This window comes from Bombina bombina, chromosome 5 (genome assembly GCF_027579735.1).
Source record: "Bombina bombina isolate aBomBom1 chromosome 5, aBomBom1.pri, whole genome shotgun sequence".
Taxonomy (NCBI): Eukaryota; Metazoa; Chordata; class Amphibia; order Anura; family Bombinatoridae; genus Bombina; species Bombina bombina.
In genome coordinates this window covers 1,136,596,926-1,136,609,257 of record NC_069503.1, presented here as the reverse complement: position 1 = coordinate 1,136,609,257, position 12,332 = coordinate 1,136,596,926, and the positions used below count along the sequence as shown (strand labels likewise).

The 12,332-nt window shown below is 41.5% G+C and overlaps 1 non-coding gene across 1 annotated transcript; it reads left to right on the top strand.

Annotated features, from left to right (window-relative positions):
• The first annotated feature begins 4,522 nt into the window (after positions 1-4,522).
• LOC128661806 (5S ribosomal RNA) lies at positions 4,523-4,641 on the top strand. Its single transcript, XR_008402621.1, has one exon. It is a non-coding gene; the product is annotated as a 5S ribosomal RNA (ribosomal RNA).
• Positions 4,642-12,332: the final 7,691 nt, after the last annotated feature.

Genomic DNA, 12,332 nt, shown 5'->3' with positions numbered 1-12,332 from the left:
ATTTATTCCACTGTTAAAAAATGATCCTAAATTAAGAACAACCATAGAAAAAGGTGTTAGATGTGTTTCTAGAAGATCAGAAACTATAGAGAATAGTCTAAAACGGAATTTTGCAGATAAAGCCAAAACAGTAAATAAAATGTGGCTAGGAAAATGTAATGGTAGCTTTAAATGTGGAGGAATACCTTGTAAATCTTGCAGCTACATGAAGAAAAGTGATACTTTTACCTCAACTGTCACTGGCAACACATATAAGATAAACCACCATATAGATTGTAACTCAAGATTTGTTATATATTTGATCACATGCAAACTGTGTAATAGTCAATATACAGGAAGAACTACAAGAATGCTCAAGGATAGAGTGAGGGAGCACTTACTTTCCTTAGAAAATGATATTCCAAAAACACCTGTATCAAAGCACTTTGCACTACACAGAAGAAATGACAATTTTGATAAACAAGAATTAGAATATATCAATACACTTTTCTCCGTTCAGGGTATTGATTTAATACCAAAATATAATGTTGGGGGAAATAGAACTCAAGCCCTGAATAGGAGGGAAGTCTATTGGATATATACATTGAAAACCGGAAGTCCTTTTGGTATAAATATGATTTCAGATGTAAAATTATATATAGGCAACTAACATGAAATTCTAACTAATGCCTAAAATAATAACATTGTGGGTTCAGTCATAAAATGATGTTATATTTGAAGATTAGAACGGATCAATTTTTAATTTCTAACTTTTCTGTACTATATTATTCGAATATTCATTATATTGACATCATTATGAATCAAGACAAAGCCGAGTGTATTAACTGTAATTAATTTTCATACCTATAAATTTAATCATAGATTAGCCATGAATTGTAAAAATAAAAATATAACGGTATATATATATAGAGAGTCATACATTTATAGTGCATGAGACTAAATGTTCCTATTTATGTGAAACTATGTTAAACTTTAGTGTGCTCAAGTTGCAACATTGTATTGAACATTTTATATAGTTTTATTTTGTAACAATGTTTTTGTTCAACTCCCTTGTATGAATGGCTATAGAAAAAGTACTATACCTTTAAATCTGAATATGAGGGCTTAGCCTTTTTAAGGGAGGTTCACAGCAGCTGTCAATATCCCTGACGAAGTGCCGTTTAGCGGCAGGAAACGCGTCGGATGTGGCTGTGAGTTGTGTGTGGAGTGGTGTTCACCTGTTTGTTCATTCGAATAAATCTACTGCAATGATTTAATGCTCTGTCTCTTATAAGACTTTTATTTCAACATATGGTGAAAATTGGTTAAAAATTGCAGCATTTGGAGGTTGCTGCCAAAGGAAATACAAGTCACAGGCTTTCCACAGGTAATGCTGTCCGGTGAAACGGTTTACTACAGTAACTCCGCCATCTTGCATGAGTGAGGCCGGATAACAGTGAGTAACCAAGCTTGTCCAGTGTTTACTTATTGAGAAAGTTGATTCCAAATATTATCATTACTTCTGTATATCAAGAGTGATACAAGATCCTATACCTGTAATAAGAAGTATGAATATACACCTATAACGAGAAATGTGACAAACCTTGTGTTTTACTTTTACCTAATGCATTTGCTCAAACACCTGAAAATAACCGAAGTGGAGTACCCTGTGCAGTGGTTTCTAGTCCTGACAATATACCGGCTATATTTACACTGTTAGAGAGTGACAGTGTTATATTTTATTACGGATCACACAATAGCTGAAGGCATTGTATTATATTTTTCCGTGGTTTGCAACACAGGGTGCATGAGTTTGTATGCTTATACAAAGATATCCCAATTAATATCCTTAAATCCCAATGTTCGACACTCTCTGACGTGGTAGTTAAATCACCAGCGTTTAGGGGCTTCCTTTGTTCGGCTAACCTGGGGCTTCCTTTGTTCGGCCAACCTGGACTGTGATCACTACAGATGCAAGTCTTTCAGGTTGGGGAGCTGTTTGGGGATCTCTGACAGCGCAAGGGGTTTGGAAATCTCAAGAGGCGAGATTACCAATCAATATTTTAGAACTCCGTGCAATTCTCAGAGCTCTTCAGTTTTTGCCTCTGTTGAAGGGAGAACCGTTCATTTGCTTTCAGACAGACAATATCACAACTGTGGCATATGTCAATCATTAGGGTGGGACTCACAGTCCTCAAGCTATGAAACAAGTATCTCAGATACTTGCTTGGGCGGAATCCAGCTCCTGTCTAATCAATGCGGTGCATATTCCAGGTGTAGACAATTGGGAGGCGGATTATCTCAGCCGTCAGACTTTACATCCAGGGGAGTGGTCCCTCCATCCAGATGTGTTTTCTTAGATTGTTCAGATGTGGGGTCTTCCAGAGATAGATCTGATGGCCTCTCATCTAAACAAGAAACTTCCCAGATACCTGTCCAGGTCCAGTGATGTTCAGGCTGAAGCAGTGGATGCACTGACACTTCCTTGGTGTTACCCTCCTGCTTACATTTTTCCGCCTCTAGTTCTTCTTCCAAGAGTGATCCTCAAAATCATCATGGAACAATCGTTTGTGTTTCTGGTGGCTCCAGCATGGCCTCACAGGTTTTGGTATGCAGATCTTGTTTGGATGTCCAGTTGCCAACCTTGGCCACTTCTGTTAAGGCCGGACCTACCGTCTCAAGGTCCGTTTTTCCATCAGGATCTCAAATCATTAAATTTGAAGGTATGGAAATTGAACCCTTAGTGCTAAGTCAGAGAATTACAGCTCATTCTACTAGATCAGTCTCCACTTCGTGGGCTTTTAAGAATGAAGATTCAGTTGATCAGATTTGCAAAGCTGTAACATGGTCCTCTCTGCATACATTTACTAAATTCTACCGTTTTGATGTATTTGCTTCTTCAGAAGCAGTTTTTGGTAGAAAAGTTCTTCAGGCAGCTGTTTCAGTTTGATTCTTCTACTGATGTTTTAAGTTTTTCTTGTCATTAAAGAATAAACTTATAATTTGCTTTGTGGATTATTTTTTCAGCGGAAATGGCTGTTTTTTTATTTTATCCCTCCCTCTCTAGTGACTCTTGTGTTGAGTTCCACATCTTGGGTATTGATATCCCATGCGTCACTAGCTCATGGACTCTTGCCAATTACATGAAAGAAAACATAATTTATGTAAGAATTTACCTGATAAATTAATTTCTTTCATGTTGGCAAGAGTCCATGAGGCCCACCCTTTTTTATGGTGGTTATGATTTTTGTGTATAAAGCACAATTATTTCCAAATTCCTTTGTTAATGCTTTTTACTCCTTTCTTTATCACCCCACTACTTGTCTATTCGTTAAACTGAATTGTGGGTGTGGTGAGGGGTGTATTTATAGGCATTTTGAGGTTTGGGAAACTTTGCCCCTCCTGGTAGGATTATATATCCCATATGTCACTAGCTCATGGACTCTTGCCAATATGAAATTAATTTATCAGGTAAATTCTTACAAAAAATTATGTTTGTTTTTTTTTTTGTTTTTTCAGCCCTCTGTGGGGTCTTTTATTTCTGCCAGCTTTTTCTTCCATATTTAGGCTTTTGCTGTACCTGAGGCTTGGTTAAGCGGAGCAAAGCGACGAGGAGCTTCCCCCTCTTGCTGAAATCAAACATAAACAGTGCTCCCTCTGTAGCATCAGCAGCACGGCTCAGCTATGCACACAGAGTTTCTTGTTTTTCATTTCCCTCTGCCGCACGCCGACTTTTCCCTTTGTCTATCGCTCTGTCGCTATCCTTGCCTCTCTTGGCCTGCCAGTGCTTTTTTCGCAGCCTGTCCTCCCAGCCCCATTTTCTGCCGCTCTCTTCTTTTGGCCAGTCGCTATTAACAGGTGAGGCAGCCGGGGGAAGCCATTTTCTCAGCTTGTCCCTTTCCTTTCCTAGACAAAAAAAGCGTTTGGGCGTGTCAGGCTTTCTGCTGCTCTCAGGCTGTCTCGTCAGAATGAACAGCTCGCACCTGGACCGGAGGAAGGGAGCTGAGGGCACTGCAAGATGGCCACAAGATTCCAAAACGTTTGCTCAGGTTCAAAGAAAAGCAATTCTTCCTTTTTTTGAGAGGTGAAAAAGAGAGTATCGTGCCGCCCCTACCCCCACCGTATCCAAAAGCGTGCTGTCGCGAAAAAGGCCTACAAGTGAGTAAAAGAGAAAGTGAAGGTGATAAAAGAGCGTGTCTTAGAGAAAGAATGCATGTTTTTGAAATTGGCAGAGTCCTGCAGACCATGGAAATAGGTTTAAATTGATTTCCTGTAGTTGAGCAGAGAAGCATTTCCCCAGAAAAGCAGGCACGTTAGAACAAGAGGTGATGAACTGAAGGTGCAGGGTGAAAGATCCAGAAGAAAAAAATAGAGCGGTGGAGTGTAAGAATGCCTGGGGTTTGCACGAACAAGGCCATTGTCAGAAGAAATTGTGCCCAGTGGCTTTTCCTTTGGTGAGACAGGCCAAGGGCTGAGACTAGATGAGCCTCTTGCTATCGGAGAGGTCAGAACTACAAGAGGAGTAAATGCAGTCCCTGTCTCTGCCTACGGCCACACCACCCTGAATGCGCCCGATCTCATCTGATCTCAGAAGCTAAGCAGGGTCGGGCCTGGTTAGCACTTGGATGGGACACCACCTGGGAATACCAGGTGCTGTAGGCTTTTGCTTTTTCAAACATTCACCAGCAGGAGGCGCTAGCTCCAATGCACTTTTATACACTCTTAACACACCATTCTCCTCACAGCCTTTCTCTTACAAAGCACTTACGCAACGCTGCACATTGTTAGCACACTACAACCCTAGGCAGCTACAAAATGGAATCAGCAAGTCGCACGCTGACTCTCAAACATTAACAGAGCTACATTTTAAAACACAGGCAACAGCAGCAGTAGCAGCTATTACTCTCCCACCTCAGCAACGGAGCAAGATGCAGATAGACCAGAAAGTCTGCGCATTTGTCTGTTTAACGCTTTCAGTCTTCTGCCACTAGCGCAGCCGTTTTCCCCAAATGAAAGGGAAAATATTGTTTTAGAAATCAATACATACGTAAATAAAGTGAAAGTGGAATGGGTTTTCTCCAAGTATTCTTTTATGTTTAAAGAAAGGAGGCTTTCAGAATATTTTGTACATATCTATTTGTGTACGTATACTCTAATAGGGATCTTAGCTATATCAATAATTTTAATAGTCATATCCACGAGTGATAGCCATTAAAATGATTTGCCACCGCAGAATCCTTAAAATGACTTTACCAATATCGCGGATATGGCTATTAAAATTATTGATATAGCTAAGATCCCTATTAGAGGGGGCGATAAGTTGACACTAAGCATAATGACAAATGCCTTTAACCAATTGGTAAATGTTTTTAGAAGCTTCCGTTAGCGTTTTTTGTGCTCTTCTTCCTTTTTTGCTGACTCCTGTTTTTAATTTTTAAGGCACCTTGAAGGATTGTTTGAGGGGTAACAAAGAAAAGAGCTCCATCATGTACTCCCTCTTCCAAATATTTTCTATCTTTTTCTTAGTCAAGTGGAGACCAAGGGGACCAATTGAGCACCGACATTGGCTGGACATGGCTGTATCTTCCACCCTGATGTCAGAGTCAACCACAGCACCAACTTAAGTGCCCGTCTGATTGACACTTTGATTCTCTCCACCGGTGCCAACCCCAACCACCACTTACTCAGCCCCACTCTGCGACCAGGTAGTAACCGTTAATGCACTCTCAGACGCAGCACCCTGGACTGAAGAAACCCATGCCCTCCCTGCTGGAGGAATTGCTTTTGCAGCCAACGTCAACTCTAGTCTGGACACCAATTCACGTAAACCTGTTAATAGGTTGGAAGACATCATATCCATCCCTTTCTCATATACAGTGCTCTCAATCATCGCTTGTAAGCCCCCCAAACCCTGCTTACCGGTTATCACTGCTGCATATGCCCCGTCCGACTGAAGCACCTGGTCACTTGATGCTGCCACGCCACTGGTACACAATATAACATTCTGCAATCATCTTGTCGGGGCTGCCAAAAGTATTTCTTCACTCTGCCATCCCAATGGCATCCCAGACTGGATGGAGCCTTGTCAATCTTGCCGTGGCCTCTGCTGTTCCCGCTGAGCCATCAACAGAGAGAACATTGGAATCCCACGAACCGGGGAACTAATAGTTCCCCCACTGGCAAACCTGACTGAGGGGCCTTAGCCCTTTTCCCTTGCAAAACTCCAACCTCCTGCACCCTGTTTCTCTTACACCTGCCTCTTGCCTGATGACTGCCCAAAACATGCAGGCCAGCCTCACTCCTGATAGCACTTTCTGCCCCAACACTCTTCACATTACTTGTTTGCAGCCATAAACTGCCTACCAGCTTCCTTTGTAGTGAGCTTAGCACCCACCAGGCCTGCTCGTGGCCTATTAGCAGGAATACCACCAGCCGTAGAAGATTCCTCTAATACTGTGATACTTTATGGGTCCAGGGCAATGCTATCAGTCCAAGGTTTAAGCAAGCGAAAAGAGTCCTCCTTAACGTCACAAGCAGCGGCAGGGAATAAAAAAGATGGTTGAGCATAACTATCGAAACCCCTTTCTAACGGCAGGTCTGCAGGTTTTTCTGTTCTTTTTATTTAATGGCGCAAAGTTGCGCCATCCCAGGCCGCTCTTATATCTAACCCCCTACAGGTACCCACCCCCAACAACGGCCTGTCTCCTCCTTGGGGTCAAAGGTCCCTTCCTCTATGCTCTGCTCTGCCTCCAGAGTTGTCTCAGATTATGGTATTTTATAGCAGCACATAAGATAACATTAAATTACTCTATATGTGGGGGGCGTATCCGACCTGACAGGACGCATGTACTGCAGGCTCTAACTGAATCCTCTTTAATCCTCCGGTTTTAGAGCCCATAACAACTAAAGTACATACATAATCAAATTATTATTAGTTACCATGCAAGTGGTGGCTATATTACAATCCTTGATAGCTGTTTGTATGATAAAAGAGCCACAGTTCAGAAGATTAAGACGGAGGCCTACACATAGGTAGCGACCCCCCCTTCGGATCCTCCGGGTTTCTGCCTTACTGACCTTTCAAGCAACATTAGGCAGTGCAAGCAATCTGCAACTAATAACATCTTAGCGGTACAAAGATTAGACTCGGGGTACATGTTAGAGTGTTAGGTGCAGACGTAGGAAGTGTTTCCCCATAGAAAACAATGGGGCTGCGTTAAGAGCTGAACGCTGCTTTTTTGCAGGTGTTAGGTTTTTTTTCAGCTCAAATGGCCCCATTGTTTTCTATGGGGATATCGTGCACGAGCACGTTTTTTAAGCTGGCCGCGTCCGTAAGCACCGCTGGTATCTAGAGTTGCAGTGGCGTTAACTTATGCTCTACGCTCCCTTTTTGGAGCCTAACACACTGAAAACCCAGCCATTCTGTGAACTCTAAATACCAGCGGTATTTAAAAGGTGCGGGAGAAAAAAAGCACGCGTAGCTAACGCACCCCTTTGGCCGCCAAACTCTAAATCTAGGCGTATGTTAGTAAATATAGGCTGTGAACACACACTCTGTGGACCCTTTTAATTTTACGTTGTATGTATATGATAGGACGATGGGGGGTAGTTATCAAGCCGTCTACTTTTCTGGCTTCGCCGGCCCAATACGCCCGCCTAAGCTCGCCTACCTTCGCCGCCGCGGACCTGAAAAAATACGCCTAAGTTATCAAATAAAGCTATCAAAAAGCCGCGGGGCGATGAGCAGCGGACTGTGACAGTTATCACTCATCCGATCTCGCTGCCCTTCGGCTTTTTCCCAGCTTTATTGCTAGCCTGTCACTAAGCACTCACACTAAACTACACTGTTCTACCCCCTATACCGGCGCCCCTGGAGCCTCCCGCAACTCAATAAAGTTACTAACCCCTAAACCGCCGCTCCTAGACCCCGCCGCAACTCTTATAAATGTATTAACCCCTAAACCGCCGCTCCTAGACCCTGCCGCAACTCTTATAAACGTATTAACCCCTAAACCGCCGCTCCCGGACACCGCTGCCACCTACAGTATACCTAGTAACCCCTATCCTGCCCCCCCTACACCGTCGCCCTCTATTATAAAATTATTAACCCCTATCCTGCTGATCCCGCACCTCTCCGCAACTAAATAAATAGTTTAACCCCTAAACCGCCGCTCCATGAACCCGCCGCAACCTATATTAAACCTATTAACCCCTATCCTGCCCCCCCTACACCGTCGCCACCTATAATAAATTTATTAACCCCTATCCTGCCCCCCACTACGCCGCCGCCACTGTAATAAAATTATTAACCCCTAAACCTAAGTCTAACCCTAACGCCCCCCTAACTTAAATATTAATTAAATAAATCTAAATAAATTAACTCTTATTAACTAAATGAATCCTATTTAAAACTAAATACTTACCTTTAAAATAAACCCTAATATAGCTACAATATAAATAATAATTATATTCTAGCTATTTTAGGATTTATATTTATTTTACAGGTAACTTTGTATTTATTTTAGCTAGTTAGAATAGTTATTAAATAGTTATTAACTATTTAATAACTACCTAGCTAAAAGAAATACAAAATTACCTGTAAAATAAATCCTAACTTAAGTTACAATTAAACCTAATACTACACTATCATTAAATTAATTAAATAAACTACCTACAAATAACTACAATTAAATACAATTACATAAACTAACTAAAGTACAAAAAATAAAAAAAGCTAAGTTACAAAAAATAAAAAAATAAGTTACAAACATGTTAAAAATATTACAACAATTTTAAGCTACTTACACCTAATCTAAGCCCCCTAATAAAATAACAAACCCCCCCAAAATAAAAAAATGCCCTACCCTATTCTAAATTAAATAAATTTCAAAGCTCTTTTACCTTACCAGCCCTTAAAAGGGCCATTTGTGGGGGCATGCCCCAAAGAAAACAGCTCTTTTGCCTGTAAAAGAAAAATACAACCCCCCCCCAACATTAAAACCCACCACCCACATACCCCTAATCTAACCCAAACCCCCCTTACAAAAACCTAACACTAATCCCCTGAAGATCATCCTACCTTGAGTCGTCTTCACTCAGCCGAGCCACCGATGGAACTGAAGAGGACATCCGGAGCGGAAGAAGTTAATCCTCCAAGCGGCGCTGAAGAAATCTTCCATCCGATGAAGTCATCATCCAGGCGGCGCTGAAGAAAAGTCTTCGATCCGGCCGATGTCATCTTCAAAGAGGCGCTGAAGAGGTCTTCTATCCGGGCGAAGTCATCTTCCAAGCCGGGTCTTGAATCTTCCTTCCGCCGACGCGGAACCACCTTCTTCACCGACGGACTACGACGAATGACGGCTCCTTTAAGGGACATCATCCAAGATGGCGTCCCCTCAATTCCGATTGGCTGATAGGATTCTATCAGCCAATCGGAATTAAGGTAGGAAAATCTGATTGGCTGATGGAATCAGCCAATCAGATTCAAGTTCAATCCGATTGGCTGATCCAATCAGCCAATCAGATTGAGCTCGCATTCTATTGGCTGATCGGAACAGCCAATAGAATGCGAGCTCAATCTGATTGGCTGATTCCATCAGCCAATCAGATTTTTCCTACCTTAATTCCGATTGGCTGATAGAATCCTATCAGCCAATCGGAATTGAGGGGACGCCATCTTGGATGACGTCCCTTAAAGGAGCCGTCATTCGTCGTAGTCCGTCGGTGAAGAAGGTGGTTCCGCGTCGGCGGAAGGAAGATTCAAGACCCGGCTTGGAAGATGACTTCGCCCGGATAGAAGACCTCTTCAGCGCCTCTTTGAAGATGACATCGGCCGGATCGAAGACTTCTTCAGCGCCGCCTGGATGATGACTTCATCGGATGGAAGATTTCTTCAGCGCCGCTTGGAGGATTAACTTCTTCCGCTCCGGATGTCCTCTTCAGTTCCATCTGTGGCTCGGCTGAGTGAAGACAACTAAAGGTAGGATGATCTTCAGGGGATTAGTGTTAGGTTTTTGTAAGGGGGGTTTGTGTTAGATTAGGGGTATGTGGGTGGTGGGTTTTAATGTTGGGGGGGGTTGTATTTTTCTTTTACAGGCAAAAGAGCTGTTTTCTTTGGGGCATGCCCCCACAAATGGCCCTTTTAAGGGCTGGTAAGGTAAAAGAGCTTTGAAATTTATTTAATTTAGAATAGGGTAGGGATTTTTTTTATTTTGGGGGGGTTTGTTATTTTATTAGGGGGCTTAGATTAGGTGTAAGTAGCTTAAAATTGTTGTAATATTTTTAACATGTTTGTAACTTATTTTTTTTATTTTTTTTAACTTAGCTTTATTTATTTTTTGTACTTTAGTTAGTTTATGTAATTGTATTTAATTGTAGTTATTTGTAGGTAGTTTATTTAGTTAATTTAATGATAGTGTAGTATTAGGTTTAATTGTAACTTAGGTTAGGATTTATTTTACAGGTAATTTTGTATTTCTTTTAGCTAGGTAGTTATTAAATAGTTAATAACTATTTAATAACTATTCTAACTAGCTAAAATAAATATAAATCCTAAGATAGCTATAATATAATTATTAATTATATTGTAGTTATCTTAGGGTTTATTTTACAGGTAAGTATTTATTTTTAAATAGGAATAATTTATTAAAGTATAGTGTAGTGTTAGGTGTAATTGTAACTTAGGTTAGGATTTATTTCACAGGTACATTTCTCTTTATTTTAGCTAGGTAAGCTATTAAATAGTTAATAACTATTTAATAGTTATTGTACATGGTTAAAATAAATTGAAAGTTACCTGTAAAATAAATATAAATCCTAAGATAGCTAGAATATAATTATTATTTATATTGTAGCTATATTAGGGTTTATTTTAAAGGTAAGTATTTAGTTTTAAATAGGATTCATTTAGTTAATAAGAGTTAATTTATTTAGATTTATTTAATTAATATTTAAGTTAGGGGGGCGTTAGGGTTAGGGTTAGACTTAGGTTTAGGGGTTAATAATTTTATTACAGTGGCGGCGGCGTAGTGGGGGGCAGGATAGGGGTTAATAAATTTATTATAGGTGGCGACGGTGTAGGGGGGCAGATTAGGGGTTAATACATTTATTATAGGTGGCGACGGTGTAGGGGGGGCAGGATAGGGGTTAATACATTTAATATAGGTTGCGGCGGGTTCAGGGAGCGGCGGTTTAGGGGTTAATATATTTATTATAGTTGCGGTGGGCTCCGGGAGTGGCGGTTTAGGGGTTAATATGTATAGAGTAGCTTGCGGTGGGCTCCGGGAGCGGCGGTTTAGGGGGTAATAACTTTATTTAGTTGCGGCAGTGTAGGGGGGACAGATTAGTGGTGTTTAGACTCGGGGTACATGTTAGGGTGTTAGGTGTAGACAGCTCCCATAGAAATCAATGGGATGTCTGTCAGCAGCGAACTTGTACTTTCGCTATGGTCAGACTCCCATTGATTCCTATGGGATCCGCCGCCTCCAGGGGTGGCGGATTGAAAACCAGGTACGCTGGGCCGTAAAAGTGCCGAGCGTACCTGCTAGTTTTTTGATAACTAGCAAAAGTAGTGAGAATGTGCCGCACTTGTGTGCGGAACATCTGGAGTGACGTAAGAATCGATCTGTGTCGGACTGAGTCCGGCGGATCGATGCTTACGTCACAAAATTCTACTTTTGCCGGTCTCGAGCCTTTGATAACTAAGGCGTATCAGCCTCGCCACAAATACGCTGCGGAATTCCAGCGTATTTGAGGTTGACGGCTTGATAACTAGGCCCCGATGTGTCAATCCATAAAGGGTTAAGTCTTTAAGTGTAGAGGATTTTTACAACTCAACTTGCGATATCAACAATTCAAAGTCACTTGGATATTCACAGGTGTATTACAGAAAGTTCATCCCAGATGATAAGCAATGTATCTCGCTGTTTGCTTTCTTATACTTTAACCAATGTGAGTTCTGTTTCACAATTGCACAACAGGTGCAAAGTTTGCTTGCTGGTTAGCACTTACCCGGGGTTCCGGTAACTGTGGCGGTCTCTTTGTCAATCCGCTTACCTGGATCCCACCGGGTGCAAGTTCCATTGTTAGATATTCGTCTTAGCGAAGAAAATTCCTTAGTTTCTTTAAAATGTGCACACTCTTCCTTTGTTGATGCTCCTACCGTCTTACAAAATTAAAGTGCATTCACTGGTGTGGCGGTCCTGGGAGCACGGTTGTCTGTATCTCTCTGAACAAGCTGGATCAGGTCTGGTCTACGCATTTCAGCTCTCCAGAGAGCCTTTGTCAAAGTTGTTTAAAATTGTATTCTCTATCTGAATCATAAAATAAAAAAATGTGTGTTTCATGTCCCTTTA